The sequence below is a fragment of the Acomys minous genome (assembly GCF_964271855.1).
Source record: "Acomys minous genome assembly, chromosome: 1".
Lineage (NCBI taxonomy): Eukaryota > Metazoa > Chordata > Mammalia > Rodentia > Muridae > Acomys > Acomys minous.
In genome coordinates this window covers 87,323,475-87,350,934 of record NC_140483.1, presented here as the reverse complement: position 1 = coordinate 87,350,934, position 27,460 = coordinate 87,323,475, and the positions used below count along the sequence as shown (strand labels likewise).

At 42.1% G+C, this 27,460-nt stretch overlaps 1 long non-coding RNA gene and 1 pseudogene across 2 annotated transcripts; both read left to right on the top strand.

Annotated features, from left to right (window-relative positions):
• The first annotated feature begins 15,701 nt into the window (after window positions 1-15,701).
• On the top strand, window positions 15,702-23,539 carry LOC311602159 (replication factor C subunit 3-like; annotated as a pseudogene). Its single transcript, XR_014783620.1, has 5 exons — window positions 15,702-15,866; window positions 16,948-17,085; window positions 19,458-19,524; window positions 20,819-20,916; window positions 23,032-23,539. The product of XR_014783620.1 is annotated as a replication factor C subunit 3-like (transcript).
• Window positions 23,540-23,550: 11 nt separating this feature from the next.
• On the top strand, window positions 23,551-27,050 carry LOC311602164. The gene is made up of 2 exons (XR_014780694.1): window positions 23,551-25,160; window positions 26,769-27,050. It is a non-coding gene; the product is annotated as an uncharacterized lncRNA (long non-coding RNA).
• Window positions 27,051-27,460: the final 410 nt, after the last annotated feature.

Genomic DNA, 27,460 nt, shown 5'->3' with positions numbered 1-27,460 from the left:
AATGACAGTTTCTCGACGTTTTCTAACTCAGGGAACAAGTTGCACACTTCGCAGATGCATTTGAGCAACTTCGTAAGAAGCGGGTTTTTTGCCTAAAGAGACGTGCTTTAGAACGCGCTAGTTTTGCCTATTTGCACAGTAGTACAGATTCTGAGTATGTAACTGGGTTTGATGAAATCAGCATTTCTCTTGCTTCCCTGTGCGTAGGGAAGCTGTTTTAGTCACAGTAGCTCCCACAAGTGTCTCCTCAGCGTGTTCCCATTTCCTTAGAAACAGTGTATTTGCTGGGAGAAAAGTGCATTCCTGTGCCCTTTCACCGTTCAGCAAAGACATGTGTAGAAGCACAGCGCTAGCAGAAACGACCGTTTCTCGACGTTTTCTAACGCAGGGAACAAGTTGCACACTTCGCAGATGCATTTGAGCAACTTCGTAAGAAGCGGGTTTTTTGCCTAAAGAGACGTGCTTTAGAACGCGCTAGTTTTGCCTATTTGCGCAGTAGTACAGATTCTGAGTATGTAACTGGGGTTGATCAAATCAGCATTTCTCGTGCTTCCCTGTACATAGGGAAGCTGAGTTTTAGTCACAGTAGGTCCCACAAGTGTCTCCTCAGCGTGTTCCCACTTCCTTAGAAACAGTGTATTTGCGGGGAGAAAAGTGCATTATTGTGCCCTTTTACCGTTCAGCAAAGAGATGTTTAGAAGCACAGCGCTAGCAGAAACGACCGTTTCTCGACTTTTTCTAACTCAGGGAACAAGTTGCACACTTCGCAGATGCATTTGAGCAACTTCGTAAGAAGCGGGTTTTTTGCCTAAAGAGATGTGCTTTAGAACGCGCTAGTTTTGCCTATTTGCGCAGTAGTACAGATTCTGCGTATGTAACTGGGTTTGATGAAATCAGCATTTCTCTTGCTTCCCTGTGTGTAGGGAAGCTCAATTTTAGTCACAGTAGCTCCCACAAGTGTCTCCTCAGCGTGTTCCCATTTCCTTAGAAACAGTGTATTTGCTGGGAGAAAAGTGCATTCCTGTGCCCTTTCACCGTTCAGCAAAGACATGTTTAGAAGCACAGCGCTAGCAGAAACGACAGTTTCTCAACGTTTTCTAATTCAGGGAACAAGTTGCACACTTCGCAGATGCATTTGGGCAACTTCGTAAGAAGCGGGTTTTTTGCCTAAAGAGATGTGCTTTAGAACGCGCTAGTTTTGCCTATTTGCGCAGTAGTACAGATTCTGAGTATGTAACTGGGTTTGATGAAATCAGCATTTCTCTTGCTTCCCTGTGCGTAGGGAAGCTCAGTTTTAGTCACAGTAGCTCCCACAAGTGTCTCCTCAGCGTGTTCCCATTTCCTTAGAAACAGTGTATTTGCTGGGAGAAAAGTGCATTCCTGTGCCCTTTGACCGTTCAGCAAAGACATGTGTAGAAGCACAGCGCTAGCAGAAACGACCGTTTCTCGACGTTTTCTAACTCAGGGAACAAGTTGCACACTTCGCAGATAAATTTGGGCAACTTCGTAAGAAGCGGGTTTTTTGCCTAAAGAGACGTGCTTTAGAACGCGCTAGTTTTGCCTATTTGCGCAGTAGTACAGATTCTGAGTATGTAACTGGGTTTGATGAAATCAGCATTTCTCTTGCTTCCCTGTGCGTAGGGAAGCTCAGTTTTAGTCACAGTAGCTCCCACAAGTGTCTCCTCAGCGTGTTCCCATTTCCTTAGAAACAGTGTATTTGCTGGGAGAAAAGTGCATTCCTGTGCCCTTTGACCGTTCCGCAAAGACATGTGTAGAAGCACAGCGCTAGCAGAAACGACCGTTTCTCGACGTTTTCTAACTCAGGGAACAAGTTGCACACTTCGCAGATGCATTTGAGCAACTTCGTAAGAAGCGGGTTTTTTGCCTAAAGAGACGTGCTTTAGAACGCGCTAGTTTTGCCTATTTGCGCAGTAGTACAGATTCTGAGTATGTAACTGGGGTTGATGAAATCAGCATTTCTCTTGCTTCCCTGTGCGTAGGGAAGCTCAGTTTTAGTCACAGTAGCTCCCACAAGTGTCTCCTCAGCGTGTTCCCATTTCCTTAGAAACAGTGTATTTGCTGGGAGAAAAGTGCATTCCTGTGCCCTTTGACCATTCAGCAAAGACATGTGTAGAAGCACAGCGCTAGCAGAAACGACCGTTTCTCGACGTTTTCTAACTCAGGGAACAAGTTGCACACTTCGCAGATGCATTTGAGCAACTTCGTAAGAAGCGGGTTTTTTGCCTAAAGAGACGTACTTTAGAACGCGCTAGTTTTGCCTATTTGCGCAGTAGTACAGATTCTGAGTATGTAACTGGGTTTGATGAAATCAGCATTTCTCTTGCTTCCCTGTGCGTAGGGAAGCTCAGTTTTAGTCACAGTAGCTCTCACAAGTGTCTCCTCAGCGTGTTCCCATTTCCTTAGAAACAGTGTATTTGCTGGGAGAAAAGTGCATTCCTGTGCCCTTTCACCGTTCAGCAAAGACATGTGTAGAAGCACAGCGCTAGCAGAAACGACCGTTTCTCGACGTTTTCTAACTCAGGGAACAAGTTGCACACTTCGCAGATGCATTCGAGCAACTTCGTAAGAAGCGGGTTTTTTGCCTAAAGAGACGTACTTTAGAACGCGCTAGTTTTGCCTATTTGCGCAGTAGTACAGATTCTGAGTATGTAACTGGGTTTGATGAAATCAGCATTTCTCTTGCATCCCTGTGCGTAGGGAAGCTCAGTTTTAGTCACAGTAGCTCCCACAAATGTCTCCTCCGCGTGTTCCCATTTCCTTAGAAACAGTGTATTTGCTGGGAGAAAAGAGCATTACTGTGCCCTTTGACCGTTCAGCAAAGACATGTGTAGAAGCACAGCGCTAGCAGAAACGACCGTTTCTCGACGTTTTCTAACTCAGGGAACAAGTTGCACACTTCGCAGATGCATTTGAGCAACTTCGTAAGAAGCGGGTTTTTTGCCTAAAGAGACGTGCTTTAGAACGCGCTAGTTTTGCCTATTTGCGCAGTAGTACAGATTCTGAGTATGTAACTGGGTTTGATGAAATCAGCATTTCTCTTGCTTCCCTGTGCGTAGGGAAGCTCAGTTTTAGTCACAGTAGCTCCCACAAGTGTCTCCTCAGCGTGTTCCCATTTCCTTAGAAACAGTGTATTTGCTGGGAGAAAAGTGCATTCCTGTGCCCTTTGACCGTTCAGCAAAGACATGTGTAGAAGCATAGCGCTAGCAGAAACGACCGTTTCTCGACGTTTTCTAACTCAGGGAACAAGTTGCACACTTCGCAGATGCATTTGAGCGACTTCGTAAGAAGCGGGTTTTTTGCCTAAAGAGATGTGCTTTAGAACGCGCTAGTTTTGCCTATTTGCGCAGTAGTACAGATTCTGAGTATGTAACTGGGTTTGATGAAATCAGCATTTCTCTTGCTTCCCTGTGCGTAGGGAAGCTCAGTTTTAGTCACAGTAGCTCCCACAAGTGTCTCCTCAGCGTGTTCCCATTTCCTTAGAAACAGTGTATTTGCTGGGAGAAAAGTGCATTCCTGTGCCCTTTGACCGTTCAGCAAAGACATGTGTAGAAGCACAGCGCTAGCAGAAACGACCGTTTCTCGACGTTTTCTAACTCAGGGAACAAGTTGCACACTTCGCAGATGCATTTGAGCAACTTCGTAGGAAGCGGGTTTTTTGCCTAAAGAGACGTGCTTTAGAACGCGCTAGTTTTGCCTATTTGCGTAGTAGTACAGATTCTGAGTATGTAACTGGGTTTGATGAAATCAGCATTTCTCTTGCTTCCCTGTGCATAGGGAAGCTGAGTTTTAGTCACAGTAGCTCATGAGCCATTATTTTATATACCTTTTAAAATTATTTATTTATTTAATATATATGAGTGCTTCTGCTTTCATGCACAACAGAAGAGGGAATCAGATCCCATTACAGATAGTTTGAGCCACCATGTGGTTGTTAGGACTTGAACTCAGGACCTGGGGAAGAGCAACCAGTGCTCTTAACCACTGAGCCTCTTTTTAGTCACCATTTATTTCATATCTACTATGTATTTATTCATTACATGTGTGTGTGGTACGCCTGTGTGTGGTGTGGAGTGTGTGTGTGTGTGGGGGGCATATGTATGTGATGTATGTGTGTGTGATATGTGCCTATAGTGTGGTATGGTACTGTGTGTATGTGTGTGTGTGTGTGTGTGTGTGTCTATTATATGTGGTATGCATGTGTGTGGTATGGTGTGGTGCCTTATGTATGTGGTATATATAAGTGTGTGCGGTGTGTTTATATGGTATGCGTGTTTGTTTGTGTATCTGTGCTGTGTGTGGTGTGGTATGGGTGGTGTTTTGTGTGGTGTGTGTGTGTGTGTGTGTGTGTGTGTGTGTGTGTGTGTTGTATGTGTTTATGTCCATGCACATGCATGCAGAGGCCAGGGACTACAATTAGCTATTATTCTCAGTCCTTTTGTGAGACCAGGTCTCTCTCTGAGCCTCCATGGTCAACACGCCCCCAGGATTGTCCCATTTCTATTTTACCAGTCCTAGGATTATAGGTCTGTGCCACCTAGACTGGCCTATTATGTGGAGGTTGGGGATATAAACTCAAATCCTCATGCCCGTGCATTTTACCCACTGAGCCATATCACCAGCCCTACGAACCTCTTTTTTAATGCAAATATGTTTAGAACTAATGAACAAATTTGATGCCATCTCTAAAAGACAAGCTGGAACATCCTTAAAAATTCTGTCTGATTCTCCTGTTTTCATTTCTAAAAAAGACAATATGTAACACGCACTCTTGCTTTTAGTCTCTATGGCTATCCACCGTGTCTTCCAGAACGTTTGAAAGAGTAGTTGCTGGTAATTTCCACTAAAAATAGATTCTACCATATAACAGGCGTATTGCAGTTAACTGTCGGCAAATATTTCATGTCATCCTTACCGGCACTGCAGCTACGCTACCGTGTCTTTAGAGATAGGAGAGGGGTTGCAATTAGATGGGGAGCATCACAGGCTTTCACACCCAGTCTTGTGGACTGTGTACAGCTTACCTTTGTTCATTCAAATATTGATTTCTTTACTCTACTCTCTGGATCAATCTGGACATTGCATTGTGTTGTTTATTCTAAGTATTTCTTTTGGGATGAAGGAGCCTCAGTTGAGAAAATGCTTCCACCAGATTGGCCTGTGGGGGTGTCTGTCAATCAACTAATCATTAATCTTGGTTATTGGTTCATGTGGGAGGGTACAGCCTATTGTAGGTGGTTTCACCCATGGGTAGGTGGCTCTGGAGTGTGTAAGAAAGCAGGCTGAATAAGCCACAGGGGAGCAAGCCAGTAGGCAGGGTTCCTCTATGGCCTCTGCTTCAGCTCTTGTCCTGAGTCTCCTTAGTGGTGGACTGCAGCTGTAAGATGAAATAGAGTCTGTCCTCAACAAGTTGCTTTTGGTCATTTTAATCACAGCAACAGTGAGCAAACTAGGACTGTGTTGTCTATGATTGAGCTATATAGAAAGTTAACATTCATGTTGTTGCTAAGGTTGGAACTTCTCATTAGCTGTTGGGGAAGGTAGTTGTACACTAGTAAGAACTAGCTTGGGCCCTGCTTTGTGGTAGTTACTACATCAGCACTCACACTGGACGTTCTGTCCAGTGCTGATCATCTGATAGGAAGACAGACAGTAGTGCAGGATGGAGCTGGTGTGGTACACATGGAGAACAGAAGATGCTAATCTTCATGCAAGACATATGGCCTGTCACTCATCACCTACTGAGGGGAAAGTGTGGCTAGAAGGTAGGTGTTGAGAAAGGTAGCAATTTCTGTGCTTATCCACTTTATAGTTCAGTAGACTGAGTAACAACATGCACATGGTTTATAAAAGAACTACCAACTTTATTTTCAACATGTTTTCCTCACTTAGTATCTTAGCAATATTCCACCTGACAGAAGTGAGAAGCAGCCATGGGAAATATGTGGAGAGAAGTGCCCAAGGAAATTTCCCAACTGTTAAAATCTTTGTTTAGCTGCAGCAGGCATCTGACTGGCCCTGATTTATTCCAGGTTTCCAGCATTCATTTGCATTGCTGTCTTACCTCACTTTCCTGAACTAAAATAACTCCAGTGATTTTTGTTACAGAACAGCAGGGAATATGCTCCATTTGTGTAACTATTGCCAGCCGCAGGACAGTGACATGGTGCTAAAAACTCTCTGTAAATAGTTTATTTAGTAGAATTGAGCAAGGAAAGGAAAACAGCTGGAATAGAATGTGGGCTTTGTGACAGACCATGCTGGATGCGATCCTTTTATGTCTTCTCAGAGACCTCTCATCTCATTCCCACACACTGAAGGGCCAATTTACATAATGTTTTGTGTTGCTTCTTTCTTTCTTTCTTTCTTTCTTTCTTTCTTTCTTTCTTTCTTTCTTTCTTTTTAAAGGCATGGCTCAGTCACTATGTAGCCCAGCTGGACTCACATTTGTGAACCTCCTATCTGCCTCAGCCTCCCAAATGCTGGGATTGTAGATGTTCACACCAACATCTTAGTGACGCCTTGTGTTGGCAGCCCACAACACAAGGAAGCCAAACATAAGGCATGGGACCTAGTGGGAGGAAGTCCGTACTCTTGAAAGAGATATTTGGACCTTGTCCCCTTCTTTTTGCTTCCTGTCTGCCCCATGAAGTGAGAAGTTTCTTTAACTATATTCTCCTTCTTCTTCCAAGACTTTCATTCAGAAGAGATGAGGCCAACCAACCCTGAGCTGTGTCCTCCAAAGCTAGGTGCCAAAACAAACCCCATTTCTTTGTATGTTGTTTAATCCAGGTACTTGTTACAGTGATGGAAAGGTGACTAAAACAATGGCATTGCTTAATGCCCTTAGAGGTCCCAGAACTAAGGCAATCCTGTGATGATTCACCTGAGATCCAAATTCCTGAAGCATGAAATAGAACAGATCAGTCCCACCACATCTTACATTCTTACATTCAAGCATCTCTCCTTTCTCATACTCTCACTTTGCCTGTATTATGTGATGTCTTTGCCTAGATCAAAATTATACTTCTTATTGTCCTTCTCTTCTCTTTCCTTCTATTTCCCTCTTTTCAGTTCCCTGTTAAGCCTTCCCATTGTGTCTTGGAACAGCTGATGTAGGAAGCCAAACCTTTGGCATCCTTACCTAATGTAACACTATTTTTCTGGCTTCTGATCCTTCCAACACAGCTTAAGACATCATTATACAATTTAGAGCATTAAGCTTCTTTCTCAACTCATCCTACAGATTTATGCTTGTCTTGGTGTGGAGCTATGGGGTACTCAAATCTTCCTGAAAGTGGACCAGCCTGTGGGACAAATCAAACAGGGCTCCCTGGAAGAGGGAGTGAGAATTGAAAGTGGGGGACAGAGACACAAGAAAAATTGAGTCAAGTCTGGAGATTTCTGATCCAGACTCACTTTAATGCAGATGAGTAGACTTTATATAGCAAGGTCACCAGAAGCTCTATTGTAATCTCACGTCTCCTAGCTCCCAGGGAAGAATACAATCCTCTGAATAGCTCTGTGTAAGAACTTCCTTAGTCCTCTGGGTAGTTAGTTCCCTGTAAGAACTTCCTTAATCCTCTGGGTAGTTTCCTGTAAGAACTTCACTATTTCTTTCAAAGGTAAACAATCCAAAGATAGCCTAAAACAAAAGACCTCCTTCAGTAAAGGTCAACAACTTGAAGGTCATAGCATTTAATCTAAGCACAGGATTTCTAACATATCTGAATTTAGCATGGCTCCCCACAAGAAAAAAAAAGCCTTGATGCTATAGCTCCTGGGAGTATAGACATGGGAGTGTCTAGCTCAGCTGTAGAGATGGATCTCATTTAAGTTTATACTTATCCAAGGGCAATTATATCTAATGTCAACCGATCACGACAGGGCATCATGATCTGGTCATTTGAGTCAAATATGAAACAGCTTTGAAAATAACTCCATTACATGGGTCCCACTTAGAGTGCCTCTTAGTATTTTTCAGGAAGGCATAACAAAATAGTTTAGACTGACTGGGCAATGTATAAACAACAACAATTTGTTCCTAACTACTCTGGAGGCTAAGAAATGCAAGATCACGGAGTCAAGAGATTTGCTCTTTAGTGAAGGTTCATTCCTCTTAGTAGATAATGCAGTCTGTGTATCATTGCAAGGCAAGGGCACAACTAAGGTTCTCTAGAGTATGACTGTAAAAGCACTAATCCATTCAGAAGGCATAGAACCCTCATGGCATCACTGACTGGGTTAAATTTCAACACAATGCACATGAGCATCACTTCCTGCTCTCATGTTGCAGTTTGTCCTGGTTTTGTCCATTTTTTTCAGATTCATTCCTACTCTGACAAGTGAATTAAGACTGCCAAGTGACAGTGAATCTTGACTCTCCCTTGGCCCAGCCTAACTTGCCTTCTTTTAAGTCTACCTCTGATTAGGGGTCCTGATGTTAGAGAGTTAACATCTGGTGACACTGTGTTAGAGGCTGCTTTCTGGAAAACACCAACTCCAACAAGGAGCATGTTCTCTGTTCTCATGCTGCAGAAAGGCGCATATGCCTCACTTCCTGTCCTCACACTGCAGTTTCTTTTGTTTTCCTTTTTCATTTTAGCAACACTGACTTTTGGCATAGGGATCTCTATCTCCTATCTAACCTTCCAAAGCCCCACTCTGAAGAGACACCATGACCATGGCAACTCTTAGAAAGGAAAACATTTACTTGGGGCTGGCGCACAGTCTCAGAGGTTTAGTCCATTACTGTCATTTATTTATTTTTATTGTTACTTATTCAAGCCACTACACTTATATTGACAGTATAGATTTTGGACTCAAGGAAAACAGATGACTTACTTTAAGTCACTAAAAATGCCTAACCCAAAGCCAGCTGCTGTCTGTCTTTGGCTATATTAATATTCTAAGAAGCTCCTTTATAAATCCTTGCCAATCAGATTGTAGGGAACTGTTTGAGCTTTAGGGACCATTTTTTTTAGTACCAAGAAATTCTGCTTTCTAGTTATGTTTTCCTCTTATAATGGTCACAAAGTACCAGGCAATATTTATTTTGCCCTGCATGAAAAGAAATAGATTTTTTTCAGTCTGCTATTTTTTTCATATGAAATTGGGGAGGTACTAATTATCATCTATATGTTAATGAAATACCTGCTGTGTATTAATACAAATAATTTTCCAGAAGCAAACAAAAAGAATAAGACATGGACTTTGTATAAAATGGGTTTTAATAGGAAGAGCCATTTCTCTTCTTTGCATTTTCATGCTATTTTCTTGGTTGGAGGGGGGGTCTGCCTTCTGGGACATAAATTATTCCATATACTGGGTGCAACTGTTTGTTTGTTTTCATGTTCAGATGTCTTGGATATGCTTGGATGTCCTTGAGTAGTAGAGTCTTAGTGCATGCTTGATGATTATGTAATTTCTTCATTACAAGCACATATTGACTAAACATTGTGGGATGGATATTTGATCATTGGAGTTTGGTATACTATGTCATTATCCTAATGTTTTCATGAATGTCATGCCTTTGCTGTCCAAAGATTTATATTCCAGGATGGGTCTCCAGAACAGGACACAGGGGCTTTTTTGGGTCTTGGTATTTGGCTATTCATTGCTCCACTTCAAGAAGTTCATAGAGACTGCTCCAGCATTTTGGGGCTCTGGGTTCTGGCTGCAGTTCCAGATTCTGGCAGCAACTTTGGTGGAATTGCTTGCTGGTCTACTGAAATCCTGCCAACTATACCAGGGGAATCATTTCCAGGAACTGAATCCAGCAAGGTCTACTTCTCATGTTCCCATAAACCTCCTTTCTCTCCTATCTAGGGTAGGTGGGTTGGAAGGGAGGTATAAACATTAAAGAACCCCAAATAAAGTAGGCTTGGAAAAGTTGGATCCTACGCCATCTCCAGTTAAATGTTTCATGGTGTCTCTTCACAGCAATAAAACCCTAACTAAGATTGCCAACATGTGGGTGCTGGAACCAAATCCAGGTCCCCTGCTACAGCAGCCAGTGAAGGTTGAGATCATTTGATGGTCATCAATACAAAAATTTTCTTCCTTTTAAGTACCATAGGATTATAGCAGCAGATGAGCAACTGAAAGGCTATAGCTATAGCTTAATGTGGTAACAGAGTTTTTCTGATTTTTAGGTGTGTGTGTGTGTGTTGTATAAGAAAATGCATTTATCTGTATTTCTACATTTGAAGATTAATCCATTTTAAAATTAATAACAGATGTTCAAAATGATACTCAAAGATAAAACAGAGAGCATCAAGCCAGTTATTCATTTACCTGCTGTCTGGACATCAATCCTCAAGTGGAAAGAAAGTTCTGGAAATAACAGATCCAGGAATATACTCAACTTGATCTATTTTAATAATGAGCAATATTAAAGCTAATAGCTACCATACTATGGAGCATAATCAATTTTATTATACATAATGTGATATATAAGAGTTAGAGAAGGAACCTAATAGGATGTATTGATTTCTCTTCTGTTCCATGTGTCACTTCTTTTATGTTTCTGATCATTTTCTTTCAAGATATTCAACTAAGCTCCTTATCCCTCTATATTCCTATTTTAGAAGGACTAGAAATCATTGACCCACAGAAGAAAATTTGAATTGCCATATCTTTTACTATTAAGGTTTTGAATTTATCATCAACAATTTGTTTTGAAAGTGAAGTTATGTTAATTTACAAGTTTGAAGATACTTCTATTCTTAAACATTTTATTAACATCAATTAGCATCTCAAATTTTGTTAGTTATCATAAAAAATATTCTCATAACTAGGAAATAGTTTTGATGGTATATTATTAGTCTGCTCCCATGTCTTTTAAATAGATGTATAAGATAAAGAAAGATTACCTACTGGTAACTTGTGTTTCTATTTTGAGCAGGGCTTATTATCACATTATTATCCAAGTACTCAGAGATGGTTAGCTCAAGGCCAACCATCAGCTAATACTAAAGCATGTCTCAAACCAAAACTGAACACAAGCTCAAAATTGAAATAAACAGTTTATTAAAGGAGCATTGAAAACAATAGCCAGCTAAAAGCAATGCTGGCCTGGTACTGATGTCATTACATCTGTCTCTCAAATCCTAGCCATCTTTAAGTAGGATAGGCAATCTGATAGAAAATTGACCCCAAGGTATATAGCATGGTTGGAAAGCACAGGCCTTTTTCTCTTTTATAGTCAAGCTGAGGGACTCTGGCTCACACAAATGGCTTTTCTATACAGATGTGAGTCAGTCATGGGCTCCTTTCCATCTTTTCAACAGAAGGCTTTCATGGTCACAGTGCTTGTCTCTGATGGGGCTCATTACATGACACTCCCTCTCCCTCCAACATAGCAACCTGAACACATAAGCTGACCTTCATGTGAAGCATATTACAAACCCTCATTGGGGAGATGCCCCTCCCACACCCAAAGGAAGGGAGTATCCTGGCTTCTGAGAGTTTGAACACCAGCTATGGCAATCTTCCTTCAGGCAATGATTCTCACTTCATCCTCTATTATCAAACTATAAAAACGAGCATTAAAATATCTAACCTTAATTTTTTCTTTAGGATTTTATTTCTTTGGGAAACCTCCTGTGACACATAAATTTCTCTCTCTCTCTCTCTCTCTCTCTCTCTCTCTCTCTCTGTCTCTCCTCTGTTTTCCTCTGCCAAGCTGTCTTTCCTGATGTAGTTTATAGGGCTGTAGTTAATGTTCCTATGATGAACAGAAGTAAAGATTTAATTCCCCCTCTCTTCTTCATCTAATGGAGAAAGAAAACTTACAGAGTATGGCCTATGGCAAGTTTGTATGAGCCTGGATTTGTTGGGGAATGGTCTAATGTATTTTGATGGTAATTACTTCTTGCTGTCTCTGTGATCCACCTTTTGATTAATAAAAGGCCATCCCACCTGGGCAGAGAAGAGGAGATAGAGGTGTGGCTAAGATTCCAGAGGGAGAGAGAGGAATCCTGGGAAAAAAAGAGAAGGAAGCCGAGGAGAGAGACACAGAGAGAGGAAAAAGGAAGCCATGGGTTAGATGGAGGAGAAGCACATGGCTGGCATGGATAGAGAATCTGGCCCAGATGAAGAACATGAACAAGTATTTGGGATTACGGATGGGAGATAGCTTGATAGAAATTATTGGAAGCAGATGGCATGGGATTGAGGCAGGGATTCCATGCCAGCCCCCTTATGGGAAGTAGTTTAGAGGGTTAATGTCTGCCCTGCTTCAGGTTAAAGGCTATTTTAAATATTTAAATATTTTAAAATATAACCAGTGTCAGTGTCTTAATTGATTGATAGCCAGGCCTACTGATAATACAGATCATTTAAAAATAATATGGATTGACAGGGGTTTGCTTCATGTCTGGTTGGCTAGACTTAGTGACAGAGTCATGTCTAAAAATGGAAACTGGTAGAAAACTAACATAGTTTTAGATGTTAGAACAAAAGGAAGTAGGCTTGGAGAACAGAGAGATAGCTTGTGCCACACCTGATATCTGTATAAACTTTGTGATCTTTGCAAAGATGTTAAATGATTTAGTAGTGGTAAGGCACAGATATCAGGTTTATCATCAGAAAATGAAAGTTGGTGTTCATTGTATTTAGTTACTTTAAAAAAAATCCCTTAATGGTCCATGTACAGATGTTCAGTCTGCAGGTGTGGCTGCACATCACATGTGTGCAGTGCCCACAGAGGCCTGAAGAGGGCATCAGATACCCTGGAACTGGAACTGGTCATAAGCTGCCATGTGGGTTCTGAGAATGAACCCAGGTCCTTTGAAAGAGGAGCTGGTCTCTTACCCTCCATTTTTTTATGTATTTATGTATTTATTTATTTAACCAATTTACAGCTGGATCCCAGCCCTCTCCCTCCTCTCCTCCCAGTTCCACGCTCACACTCCCTTCTCCTCCCCCTTTCCTTTCTTCTCAGAGAAGGGGAGGCCCCCAGGGGTATCAACTCACCCTGGCAGCCAGTGCTCTGGACCACAGAGTCATCTTTCCGGTTTCAGATGATGCTTGTTTTAATATACGAGAACTAGAATCCAAGAATAAGAACATAAGAAAAACCTTAGTAGGCCATTAATACACAACACTTACTACTGTAGGGAAGTAAATCTGTCTTCTTCCAAATCCATCATCCACCCGTATCCATCCTAGAGTTGTGTATTTGTTCTTAAACAAATCACATATTTTAACACAACCATCCCAGTGTACCACAAACAGCCCTTTGTTATGAAACCCACCTAAATCTTCATCATTCTGTGTCTCTCTCACCCCTTACTGTGTGCCTATTTGGACAGATGTTAACAGCTGCCTGTTGGATATCTAAGCTCTCATTTTTTTTCTTATTCTTAGAACTCTATTTTTTTTTTTTTTGGTACAACCACCTGCTGAGCCATCTATCTCTCCAGCCCTCATTAAATAGTGTTAAATGAATGGAGGCATTGGGAACTGTTGAATCATCATGACTTCTCAATTTAATTTCTAAAACAAATACAAAAGCACCCTCAAAATATTGCCCATGTTCCTTGCATATCTCTTATTACCAGGTCTCATAAATTAGAGGATTCTGAGGATGATTGTAAGATAAAACCACAGGACACCCAATTAAAATTTAATTTCATGTAAAACAAATTTCAACTGAAAAATATTTTGCCTGGGATGCACTAAAATATTATCTGAAATTAAAATGAATGGGGCACTGTGTTTTGGACTTACGAAATCGAGTAAACCTAGATGAGTTCCCCCGCCTTCGTTCTTTCCATATTCTTTCAACCTTTTAGAACACAGCACTAAAGCACAGACGCTAGGATAGACCACGACCTATCTGTTCTTACTGAAGCTGTCTGTCATGCTACTGGCCACCACTGACAAAGCATAGCTCATTGTGGCATCTATCTCACTCTCCTCATTTCCAAAAGTCTTTCCATGATCACAACCCCAGTGTCTATAAACGTGGCCCTTCAATGCCTTTGTTTCTAATTTCCTTTGCTTTCTCACTTCAGAAGTTGTTTCCTCATTGCAGTCCAACAATAGAGTATGAGGAAGGTTTTCTTGGGCAGCTAGAAACGTGTCCCTGAATACAGGACAGGGCTGTGGGAAGGAGCTGCTTAGAAAGTACATTAGTTTCTCACCATTGTAAATGCAGATGTCCCCAGATTTGTTTCAGAAGTTTCTTGAACTCAGGAACTAGATCTTATAGATCTGGTGTTATTGATTTCTCTCAGTGATATTTTATCTACCCAATAGCTCGCTGAACATGATGGTTCACAGGTGAAGACAATCAATTCTTGTTTAGCACATTAATAGAAGGCTACTAAATATATCTGGAAATCAATTCCACTTATGAGAGGATTTCTAATCTTAAAACAGGAGTCTGAGTAAGGACGCAAAACAAAAGCACATGTTGAATAAGAAATCAGGGGGGCAGGAAAGATGGCTCAGTGGTTAAGAGCCTTTGCAGTTATTAAAGACAGCTTGCATCCACTCCCTAGCAATTCTTAACCAACTGTAATCCCTATTCTAGGGCATCCAGTGTCCTCTTCTATCTTCCATGGACCATGCTCGAACATTTATATCTTAAACAAATGCAACCAGCATTACAACTAGAAAAGCACATTTTGAGAGGTGCAGCTGAGGGGCATTGTGATGGTGTGGCCTTGAGATGCAGAATATTTTCTCAAGTGTTTCACACGTTTCCTTTTGAGCAAAAGGCTTTCAGATGTTCTCTATAGAAAATAGCATGCTAATCCTGTGTCTTCTCCCCTACTGCTCTTCTGTAGTCTTTCTTGCTTCCTTTTATTTATTTTGTTTTCAATCCATTATGAACTTTGTGTAGTGGAGATAAAAAATAAAATAAAATAAAGTTTAAAACTGTTCTTCCCTCCACTTTTTTTTTTCTATAAATTCTACTGAGTGCCTGCAATCGATTTACAGTGAGAAGAACACAGGTCTAGAGGTAGTGGCTCAGTGGTTAAAAGTTTTCGCAGCTCCTCTAGAGGAGTTCAGTTCCCAGCACTGACATGGCAGCTCACACCTGTCTGTAACCCTCATTGCATGGGAATCTGGTATCTTCTGACCTCTGAGGGCACCAAGAACTGACACAAATAATCATTGACATTTATTTATTTACTTATGTACATATTCATTCATTGATTCATTTATTAAAAAAAAAAAAACAACAGCTCTACAGCCGGGCGCGGTGGCGCACGCCTTTAATCCCAGCACTCGGGAAGCAGAGGCAGGCGGATCACTGTGAGTTCGAGGCCAGCCTGGTCTACAAAGCGAGTCCAGGACAGCCGAAAAACCAAAACCAAAACCAAACCAAAACAAAAACCAACCAACCAAACAAAAAAACCCCAGCTCTGCAAATACAGATGAATTTCTGTAGCACAAATTTGGATGAAGTTATAAATGGAGGAAAGAAATAGAGGAAACTTCCCTCTTCTAAGCACTCAGATTGGATGCCCTGCGTCTTTAACTCCGTCTGATATTTTCTAAAGCGTGAGGATAAAGAGACAGGACTGCAGCAAGAACTCAGCGACTGCTGGTATCATAGTAGCAGAAACTACGCGCTACGCGGGTGGAGGGGGGGGGAGGGGGGACCATTTCAGGTCCCATTCGGAATCCGTAAAGTCCCTGTCCGGAAGTCGAGCGCTGCAGGACGTGACGTTTTACGGGTTGGCGCCCGCGGGAAAACTGGCCGCTGGCTAAGGCGGTCTCACCGTTGGGACTCGGAAGCGGCCATGAGCCTCTGGGTGGATAAATACCGGCCGAGCTCCCTCACCCGGCTGGACTATCACAAGGAGCAGGCAGCACAGGGGCGCAACCTGGTGAGCAGAGCGGGAGGGAGGCGGCCGCCACGCTCAGCAGCTTCCCGCAAAGCAGAGGGGAAGGGAGTGAGACGGGGGCCCCCAGTGCTGGTGAGGGAGTCCCCAGAGTGCAGAGTGTGTGTTGCGGGGTTCCCGTAAGCCTGGCGTGGCGACCTGAGAGAGGGCGTTATAATGGCGCCCACTGAGCTGGCCCGGGCTGTAGGAGTCGGCGCAGGGGCGGGGCGAGTGTGTTACAGCCGCGGGCCGTGATGGAGGAGACTGTGCTCTGGACTCTGTTGCTAGTAACTAAACTCTTCATAATCATAGCGAAGTGCTTTCCAAAGAGGAGAAATTTGAACAAATGCCTCAATCCTCTCAATATATGAGGTTTTTTTTTTTTTTGAAGAATCGAGAGTGAAGTGGAGGATATGTTTTTGTTTTTAATCCATGCAAATAATTTAAAGTAGAGCATTATACTTCGTTTATATGCATACCAGTTTTTCTTACAGTAACGTTAATTTTCCTAGCGGCAGGATGGATGCATCTTTTACTGGATTTCTGTGGCTACTCGTACAGAGTTGGGGCTATATTTTTAGAGCAGGCTTTAAAATACTATTCCTACCTGTTAGTAAGCCAGCTTTTAAACACTGTCTTCTTAACCAATCAAGCCCCCGTGCCTATATTGCTCTTTAGTTTGATAGCACTCTCTTACTGCTGCCATTTCCATAGCTTTGCATTCCTGGCCTTAGGTGAAGTTCTCTTGTGCTTCCCAAGTGTCCTTGCAAGGAAATTGGTGCACCTACTTCTTAGGAAGAGGACCATTTTGGGGGACCCGGGTAGGAGGAGCATCTATTGCAGTTACAGAGATTGATAGGGAGTTCCTATGTTTAAGCATATAGTGTTGGGCCTTGCATGCTCTGTGTTGTGCATGTAAGTTGGGTTAAATTAATGCCCAGAAAATAGTAAACATTCCAGAGTTTGGCAAATTTTCTATTGGAGTTGGATGGTAAACAAAATGCTTTGGTACTTTAAAAGTAATTTGTTTAACCCTGTGTCACCTCAGTTTGACTAGGGTAAAATGTGTTGTTCTTTTTTTTCTTAGGTGCAGTGTGGAGACTTTTCTCACCTCTTAGTCTATGGACCGTCAGGTGCTGGAAAAAAGACGAGAATTATGTGTATTCTACGAGAACTGTATGGTGTTGGGGTGGAAAAATTGAGAATTGAGCATCAAAGTATCACAGTAAGCATCTCATGTCGAGGCTTGGCAGATGTTTCTGGCAGGGATTTTCAGTCCTGGTCATGTACATACCTCACCCCCACCAAGGCTGCCTAGTGTGTGACTTAAGAATGTGTGTGTGTGTGTGTGTGTGTGTGTGCGTGTGTGTATGCATGAGTGTGTGGGTGTGTGCACACTCGAGAGCTCATGAACACTCGCGTACCATGTGTGTATGTGATGAGTAGGATAACGGCTGTGAATTCTCTCTTTTCCATTTTGTTTAAGAAAGCTTCTTTGCCATCTCCTGCAGCAGGGTGGCTGACCCAGAATCTCCTGTCTCTGCCTCCCACCTCCCTGTGAAGGTACCCTGGGATTTTCACTAGCGCTTATAGCTTTTATGTAGCGTCTGGGGATTTGAACTCAAGTCATCATGCATGCATAGCAGGTGCATTCTACTCAGACACACACACACACACCCGCCGTCTCTGACATGCCCTTCTCTTAAGTGCTCCTCAGCTCAGCAAACTTGGCAGTTCATTACAAATAGTAGTTTATAACTTGCCTTGATTATACTTGTTTATCTTTTACTTTGGTAAGTTGTATTTGTTTTGAAGTTACTAAGAGAATATGCCACACCTTTTTAAAGTCCCCCTGCCTCTAATAGAGTGTCTTATGGTATTGTGTATTGAAAAAGGAAAAGTGCTTAGTGTGAATGGAATGCTCTTAATAGAATCTTCAAGAGGGTAATGTTGAGTTATCTCAGAGAAACCTTGTCTTACAAGACAAAAGAGATGAGCAAATAGAAACACGAAGTATCTTCTCATTTGGGAGACTTATTATTTAAAAGTTATTTTCCCTCATATTACAATATAAATTTCAGTTAAATTCCCAATGTTTAAAAACTGTATGATGCCATCCTAAATTCCCTATGGAGAATACATTTCTGAAATGAGTTAAAGTTGTAAATAAGATACTTAAAGTGTATTTGTTCCCTTATCTCATCTGTGGAATCAGATTATGTACCACAAACTAGCTTAAGGGAGGGTGGATTTATTTGAAGGGAGAGAGAGGGGGGAGGGAGAGAGACAGACAGACAGACTATTGAGATATATTGATTTTGAGAAATAGAAATAGCAAGTTTTCTGATAAAATACACTTCACCAACTTGAGTCCTGAGTTTGAAGTAATTTCAGAAGGTTTAGTCTGTGATCAGTGGACTGTGTCTTTAAGTCCATCGTGCAGCAGAAAAGTTATATGGGTGGGGTGTATGTGTATGAAGGAGGAACTTCCTTTGTCAGTGGAGGGGTAGCAGAGCTAGAGGCAGGAAGGAACCAGGCACATTTATGCCCAACGATCCACTCCAGTACCACAGTCTACCTCTTGTAGGCAGGCCCTACTCCCTAACATTTCCAGAACATCCCAAACACAGCACCATCTGAGCACTTAAGTCTGTAGGGACATGGTACATTCAAACTGACATGGGACTTCTTTTACAAGATGGCAAATCAGAGTTTGACTGTAAAACAGTAAGGTAATAATTTGACCTGTGAAAGCAAATAGCCCACAAACATGCAGGGTGTATTTCAAATTAGTGGAAAGAATGAGGCAGCATAGCTGGTCATCTACTGGAGGAAAGTAAAGATGAATGCTGTGTCATACAGCTATGATATAAAGACTTATGATGAAATACTGTCTTAGAATGACATGTCTTAGACTCTGTGAGCTCCCCATGGGCAGGGAAGCCATGGAGAACATGGAAACTACAGAAAAGATGTGGCTGTTTAGTGCATGTGGCTTTACGTCTGTAAGACAGGGGATAAGCTGAATTAGCAGAGAGTGATTGGCATAAAGTATTCTATTAAACAGCAGGAAGATAACTTGGTCAAAACCAACAAGTAATCACAGTGCAGTGTGAGTGGCCAGTGACGAGTAACTGGAGCTTTGGAGTGGCCCAGCAGTGTGAGTCTGTTCTGTATTAGAAAACAGCAAGATCAGAATCCAGTCAGTGAAACTGAATAGCCAGACATGTTAGATTCTTGCTCAGCTGATGGGGCTGTAGTCAGGGGACACAGATATACAGAGTGTCAACAGAGTGAAAATCCATATGGGTAATTAGCTGTAGACTGTGCATGTTATGAGTTGATATACAGTCATGGCCTCCAGCAGTTTTCCGAAAAGGATTGCAAAGACATAGTAGGAAAAGCAAAATAGGTATGTGTGAAATTCCCTCTTTTTATATTTTTTTCCATGAAACACTGATCCTATTAATGTATTTTTTCTTTATTTCTCTGTTAATATGGAAGACTGCAGATAGTTGACAGTGGTGATTTGCTGATACATAAAAAAGGGAAGACAGCCGATCAGTAAAGTTGAGGAGATTCTTGTTTCATTCACAGACTCCATCTAAAAAAAAATTGAAATCAGCACCATTGCCAGTAACTACCACCTTGAAGTTAATCCCAGGTAAATTCCTACTAAATATTTTTTATAAAAGTAGCTAGAAATTAACAATGTTAGCAGAAAAGAAGTTTTGCAGTCTCTGTCCTCCAGATTATAGTTTTATTTTTTAATAATATTGTTCATGTAGAAGCACAGGATATAAGCAGATTAAAGTAAAGCAGCTTGCTTGACATAGCCTGGTGCTTGGCCTACTGTGCTCTTAGCGCATTCAAGTCTATGCCATCAACAGAGCTTACTCTTTTCCCATAATTCTTGCATGAATTCTGTTAGTGATCTTGATTTATTCGGTGCTGATGAGCATGCGCAAAGCTGTCTAAAATGTTGATCCTGTTTGGAATGAGCATGACTGCAGGCTGCACTAGTTTGTGTTTCAGTGTCCCAGTTAGAGTGGTGTGATGGCCACCAAGCATTGCTGGGATGTCCTGCTGGGGACGGGTGCACACCGGGGACGAACGTTGCAGATCAGAGCTGGGAAAATGGTCAGGGTTTTGTGTGGCCTAGGCATTCTTGGAGGAGTACAGATCAGAGGCCCTTAGGGCAGGGGCCACCATGGACCATGTTGCTGAGGTGAGTGCTTGTGTAAAGGAAGGGGTGTAGTGGAGAGCGCGGAAGGAGGAGTTGAAAGATCTTGCATATGTGGATTTGGCGGCAGGACCCTTGTGTGCTGTATATGAACCTCAGAGTAACCCTGAGAGGGTTCATCAAGGGAAAGATTGCGAATAGATCAAATTATAAAACTAAACATGTTTGCTCTATAGGCAACTTGGGAATTATTCTAACTTCTTGGCTGGGAAAATGGTTGCCAGCGTCCAGCTGTTATGATCCAGCTGTGGCAAGCGGAGGAAACCTTAAGGGCTGTGTGGGTAACAAAGTAATTGACAAGTAGGATGTAATTAGGTCTTCACTTTCTGTACTGAGTAGTCTATCAAGATATTTGTTAAACTGTTAGTTTTGTTGTTCAAGTAATAATAAACTACTGTGAGAGCACACAGAATATTTTTAGTAGTAATACATTTTAAACTTGTTAATGAGCCTAAAACATCTCAATTTTAAAGGTTTATGAGTATAATTAGATATTACTAGTTTCAACAACAGCAAAAAAGATGTCACCACAAGGCCTTCAATTGTAGCCAAGCGTGATGGTAAATTCTGGAGGCTGATGTCAACATGTCTCCCAAAACAAAGCAAAAGAAGGCAAACTTCTGGCATTTCTCATGTAATAACAGATTAAGAATGAGGGTATATTTTACTTGGTGAGTATTTGCATCCATATAACCAACATTCTGCTGTTGTGTAGTGATGCAGGGAACAGTGACCGGGTGGTTATTCAGGAGATGCTGAATACAGTGGCACAGTCACAACAGCTTGAAACAAGCTCACAAAGAGACTTCAAAGGTAGGTGGTGAGGAGACTTTCTGTGAAGCTGTGGAGTGACAGGGCTCTTTTCTTATTAGAGCTAGAAATGAATACATGCTGGGCATCCATGTGTATGTCCTTAATTACAGCACTAGGGAGGCAAAGGAGTTCAAGGCCAGCCTCGTTTACAGAGTGACCTAGCTGCAGGATAGCCAGGGCTGCATAGAGAGATCTGTCTCAAAAGAAAAGAAAAATGAATGTGAGCCCTGGTTTCTGCTTATGGTGTTTAGTCTTATGGTATTCAGTCTTCTGTCTGTGGTGCCTGTTTGACATTTCAGAGCAAGGTAATGGGAGCCCACCTCATTTAAAATAAAAAGAAATGCCATTTCAAAATAACACTCTATGACCAAAGTTTCCTGTTGTCAATTGTGAACAAAGAAAATAAAACTAGCTGCAATTGCATTTCCTAGACAGCCACTATTGACAGTGACTTTTGCCTGCCAGTATTTTTTATATACAGGTTATTCTTACATATAAGAATTTCTGATGACAAAATGGCAGCATTTGATGTCAAATTCTTCTTCTGGGGGACAGTATACATTTGTATTTCTCCAAAACATTTATCTAATCTCCATGTTATTATTTTTTACCTTTGTCATTTTGGAGAAAATAGCATTTTTGTTTTTATATTTTCTTCTGTTATGTATTTATTATTTGAATTATTTATAGTTATTCTTAGCCCATTTCTTTTGTGTATACATGTTTGTGGTGTGTGGGGCCGTGATGTGATGATGTACAATGCACATGTGTGCAAGTGCACGTGCATGGCGGCAGTTGACACTTCCTGTCTTCCTAGCTCATTCTTCACCTTATGTTTGAGGTGAGGTCTCGCTGAGTCTGGAGCTCACTGATTTTTGGCTCTGCTGACAGGGCTGTGAGTTCCTGGGATACCCCTGTCCCTGCTTCCCCAGCTCTGTACGTGGGCACTGGGCCTGAACTCAGGTACTTGTACTTCCAAAGTTTTCCATTAAGTTTATGGCTATATGAAAATAATGGTTTTCTGGGTACTTTGAATTCAATTGGTTCTTTTCTGTTGACCATTTTTACAAAAAATAAATGTGAATTTAAATTAAAAAAAAAAAAGGCTTTCTTGTAGTGTTTGAAAGTAGGAGGCCAGAGAGGGATTGGGTCTCAGGTGGGCCCCATATTTTATTTTCAGAAAGCAGTGAAGCACATAACCCTGTGCTGCGGTCTCTACCTCTTTGTTTTTCCTGCCACTCTGCATCCTTGTTCTTGTCTCATTGTTGCTCTGTTCAGCCACTTCCATTGCCAGGCTCTGTGTGGAGCGTCATTGTAGCATTTTCAGAACCAACCACTTGCCCAGGCTTTACTGTGTCGGGTCCTGTGTTCCCATCTGCAGGTTGGGCCCTGTGCAACCTGCTCCTCCCGCTTACAACTTCTGCTTTGCTATTGGCTGTGATTCTTAGTGTGTCCTGTGGGTACTTTGGGGTGTCACATCCTAACAGCTGGGGCAAGTGTTGTGGATCCCTCCTTTCTCTCCCATTTGAGCACGATGCCGCTTCGTTGACACTGTTCGTTCCTATCAGCTTCAATGTGGCTGTAGTATGACTTAAATGCTGAGGCGGCTGTGACTGTGAGCTCGTTTAAGTGGAACCTGTTGCCACTGCTATCCTTTGGAAGCAGTTTGTTTTTGCAAGTTAGATTTATCCGCTGCCTATGCATTGTTCCTGAGCCACTTAAGACTGACCTGTCCTAGGTTGCATCCAAATCCTCCTGTTGGCTACACCCAATGGTTATGACTCTTGTAATGGAGATTTGCAAAGTCTTAGTGAATTTTTTTAGAATTTACAGTGCAGTGCAGCACATTCAGGTCTTGCAACTTTGTTACCAGTGGTAACGGCTGTAGTGACATTCCTAATTTAACTTCACTGTGACCCTGTAGTGACATTCCTAATTTAACTTCACTGTGACCAATGTTTCTTAGTCTTTTTTATTATAAAAAATTAAAAAATACTCTTCTAAATCTAATTTTGTCCCTTTCAAAGGTAAAGTGGACTATCAGTCATCTATTTAGGATTAAGGCCTTGTCTTTCAAGCCTTATTGTGAAGCTGGTTACTTTCTTTTTGACTCAGTGGTATTATTGACAGAAGTGGATAAACTCACAAAGGATGCTCAGCATGCCTTGCGCAGAACCATGGAGAAGTACATGTCCACCTGCAGGCTGATCTTGTGCTGTAATTCTACGTCCAAGATGATACCCCCGATCTGCAGTAGGTGCCTGGCAGTTCGTGAGCCTGCTCCCAGTATCGAAGATGTAAGTCAGGTTAAGCTTTTCAGAAATGCTTGCTCCAGTTTTGCTTTCTGAAATACAGTGATACTTATTGGTCATTGAAGGGCAGCTACAGATAGAACCGTAGGCCAGCCATTAGTAGGTGCGGAGTGATAGTGATGTGTTTAATGGTGAATGCAAATGCAGAACATGCTCTCTTTCACTAGTCTTTTACTCTTAACAGATGAGCAATCACCAAGCTATGTGACGTCTCCGGAAGTATTTAGTATCTTCTACCTCAAGCTGATTTACTTAGTTATAGGGGGAAATGTGAGCATCAAGGAAGGAGATGACATGAGAATCCTGGTCCCTCTGGGGGAGTCATCCTGGGTACTCCTGTGCAGTGGAGCCGGGCAGTGAGGCATCCTGGGTACTCCTGTGCAGTGGAGCCGGGCAGTGAGGCATCCTGGGTACTCCTGTGCAGTGGAGCCGGGCAGTGAGGCATCCTGGGTACTCCTGTGCAGTGGAGCCGGGCAGTGAGGCATCCTGGGTACTCCTGTGCAGTGGAGCCGGGCAGTGAGGCATCCTGGGTACTCCTGTGCAGTGGAGCCGGGCAGTGAGGCATCCTGGGTACTCCTGTGCAGTGGAGCCGGGCAGTGAGGCATCCTGGGTACTCCTGTGCAGTGGAGCCGGGCAGTGAGGCATCCTGGGTACTCCTGTGCAGTGGAGCCGGGCAGTGAGGCATCCTGGGTACTCCTGTGCAGTGGAGCCGGGCAGTGAGGCATCCTGGGTACTCCTGTACTATACTCTGCCTGTGGGATGGAAAGGAGCTTGAATGTCTACTTTTAAGAAAACTTTTAAATCCCTATCTTGATTGACATGGAGTGGAATCGGCAGTAGCTTACTGAGAACCGTGGGTAGTTGTTTTCACTTTTGGTCAGAACCTTGGGGGAATATTGTTGTTTATTCTTGTTCTGACATGCAATGTGCGCATTTCCTTCACCCACTCCTGAAAGTGTCGTCAGGAAGGCTTGAGTTAAGGGTTCACAGGTTTGGCCCCCGTGTTGGCTTAGCTTGGCTATGCTTCCCTGGGAGCTCTGGCCTATCCCTTCTATACTAGGCAGCTTGTGTCCCTGCTGTGTTGTTTATATACTTTTTGCTCATATCCCCTCATCACTTGGGTGATTGACGGTGGCTGTCTAGTCTTCACAGCCACTCTGGATACTTAAGGCGTACAATTCAGTTGTGTGTACAGAAGATGCATTAACATAGCGCTTGGTATATCAGTAAAGTGAGTGTCTTCAGGTCCTGATGTGAATGAGCTTTACATTTCAAGGTTGTTTTTCTTCTTAAAGTTATTATCTCTCTCTCTGAATATGTGTGTATACAGCCATGACTGTGTCAGTATCTGGAGGTCAGAGAATGACTTCCGGGAGTCCATTGTCTCCCTCCACCATGGGTTCTAAGGGATCAAACTCAGGTCCTCAGGTTTGTACAAGACACAGATTATTCACCAAACTTGTCAGGCCCTGGAATCTTGATTTCTCTCTAGTAGTCTTGTGAGTGATATAATAGCCCTTATTATAAATACTTATTGTTAAAAAGGTATGAAAAAAAAAACCATTTTAAAAAATGAGTTGGTCCATGACCATGGTGGTGTATCCTAGGAGGCTGAGGGTGGAAGATTGCTCCTGATTCAAAGCCAGCATGAGCTACACAGTGAGGTCCAGGCCACTTGGGCCACAGAATGAGACTGTCTGAAAAGACAAACTAAAGTAGGTGGGGCTTGGGCTGTCTCTCCTTCATACAGCACAAGCCATCAAGGTGATATAGCAAGTAAGAAAATGGACCTGTACTGGCTGGTGTGTTAAAATTGCTTCTTACTTTTTATCACAAAGTAGCAATTTCTTTGTTTTATATAGGCTCCTTGAAGTCCGTGGGAGCCTCTATGAGCTTCTAACTCATTGTATTCCTCCTGAGATAAGATTGAAGGTAAGTAGCCCTGTTTTACGTCCTGAACTTTTATAACTGTAAGCTGGACACTGGCTGCATGATCACAAAACTTTTGAAATGCTGAGATATATCATTATTGCTAGCATTTCAGTAATCCTGTGCATTAGGGGAGCACTGAAGAAGGAAGGGAGGACCCCAGTGTGACAGTAATCCTGTGCATTAGGGGAGCACTGAAGAAGGAAGGGAGGACCCCAGTGTGACAGTATGTGATAGAGAGTGATAAGGGGGACAAGTGAAGAAGATTTCAGAGTGTTGTGAGTCTTTAGAGGAAGGAAAGGGGGATAATAATAATGGAAGTGAGCTATGCACAGCATGGACAGCTGCTCAGGGAAAGGCCCTCCTCAGCTGACACGTGGAGGATTGAGACTGAAGACAGGTACAGTCTAGGCCTTATAGGATTGGCCTACTGGCCACTTGGCTAAGTTTACTGATTTTGGATATTGGGGCATTTGTGGGATTTTGTTTGTTTCTGTCAAAATTGCACAGTAATGTGAACAAAATTAAATGATACTGAAAAGGCAGAGAAAAATGTGCTCTCTTACATACAGGAGTTAATTCTGTGAATAGATTTCTGTTCTTTTCACCTAGTAACAAGTGCTGTGTGTGCGTGCATGCATGGGTGTTACTAGTGTATAGTCTGTTCATTCTATTGAGTTTTCATTCAACAGTATAGGATAAATGATACCTCATTGTATGACCATGTCAATTTCTTGAAGATGCGCTTTATTGGTGAAAATTTGGATTGTCTATAGATTATTATTATTTTTATAATGAATGTGGCAGTAACTACCTTTGTGCTTAGATCCTTGCACTCCTATGCAACTGCGTATAGCTGCTCTCAAGTTATGTTAGGTTTCTTCCTGGTAAACACGTTATAAGTTGAACATGTTATGTCTCAGAATGGCATAGCCAGATACTGTGGCCACACCTCTAGCTCCAGCCACTGGAATGAAGTATAAGGATATTTTGAGCACATCAACCTGGGTAACAGTGAGACTTGGTCTCTTAGCACCACTTACTTGCCCATCAGCAGCACAGGTTAGTGATGATATGCTGTAGGGTATTGACTGTTGCCATCAGGATTATGTGGTACTGGCATTGCTCCCTGCTTGGCACCAGGGTCTCAAGAGAATATTATAGTACATATTTCTAGTATGGAAAAAGAGTATGTGTGCATTTATAATTTATATATGTATATATATTCTTAAATACATATGTACAACCTGCTCAGTCTGCATACTGTCACTTGTATTAATATACAGTTTCTGCTGCATATGTACTTTATTTTGCATTATCAGTAAAGCCAAAACCTCATGCTGTGGCAAGGGGCTTTCTGTGTTTGACAATGGAAGACCTTGAATAAGTACCAGGTTTTGTTACACATGTTGGTTTTAGGTTTTTTGGCTTTGATTCACACAAATGAAGTTAACATCTTTCTCTTATACATATATACATATGCTTGTATATATTCACCTGCATATACATATAAAAACTATATTAAAGCTTTACCTTTTGTAAGTGAGAGGCATAAGCATGTTTGGCTATTTTCCTCATGATTGTGCTTTATGCCACCCTCACTTCCTGTAGGGCCTACTTTCAGAACTCTTACATAACTGTGATGGGCAGCTGAAAGGGGAAGTGGCACAGATGGCAGCCTATTATGAGCATCGACTACAGCTGGGCAGCAAAGCCATTTACCATTCGGAAGCATTTGTGGCCAAGTTTATGGCACTTTATAAGAAGTTCATGGAGGATGGACTGGAAGGCATGATGTTCTGACTCAGCCAACAGGTCTTCCAAACACCTCAGAGATTGGGTTTATGTACATTTATGCTGGGCTGTCGGTACAATAAACTAGCTTTACTTATGGATTGTTATTGTTGTTTTAATTCTCTCCTAAGTATAAATCTCATTTTTAAAATTTTTATGTGTATGAATGTTTGCATTGTGATTATGTGTGCTTGTGTACCATGTGAATGCCTGGTGCCTCAAGAGGTCAAAGAGGGTCTTGAATCCCCTGGAACTGGAGTTATAGATCGTGTGACTACCATGTACATACTGAGAACCAAACCAGTACTTTTTATCCCCTGAGCCATCTCTATAGCCCCTGAACTATAAAAGACATCCATGATCTTGTTCTTAGTGTTGTGGTATATTGGTTGAAAGGTGATCCTGTAACAAAAATGGGTGTAAGTCTAGAAGGTAGACACTGAAATTTCCGGATCCCTGTGATACTTGACAGTGAATTACACAGAGACTGTTGTACAGAGTTCACATAA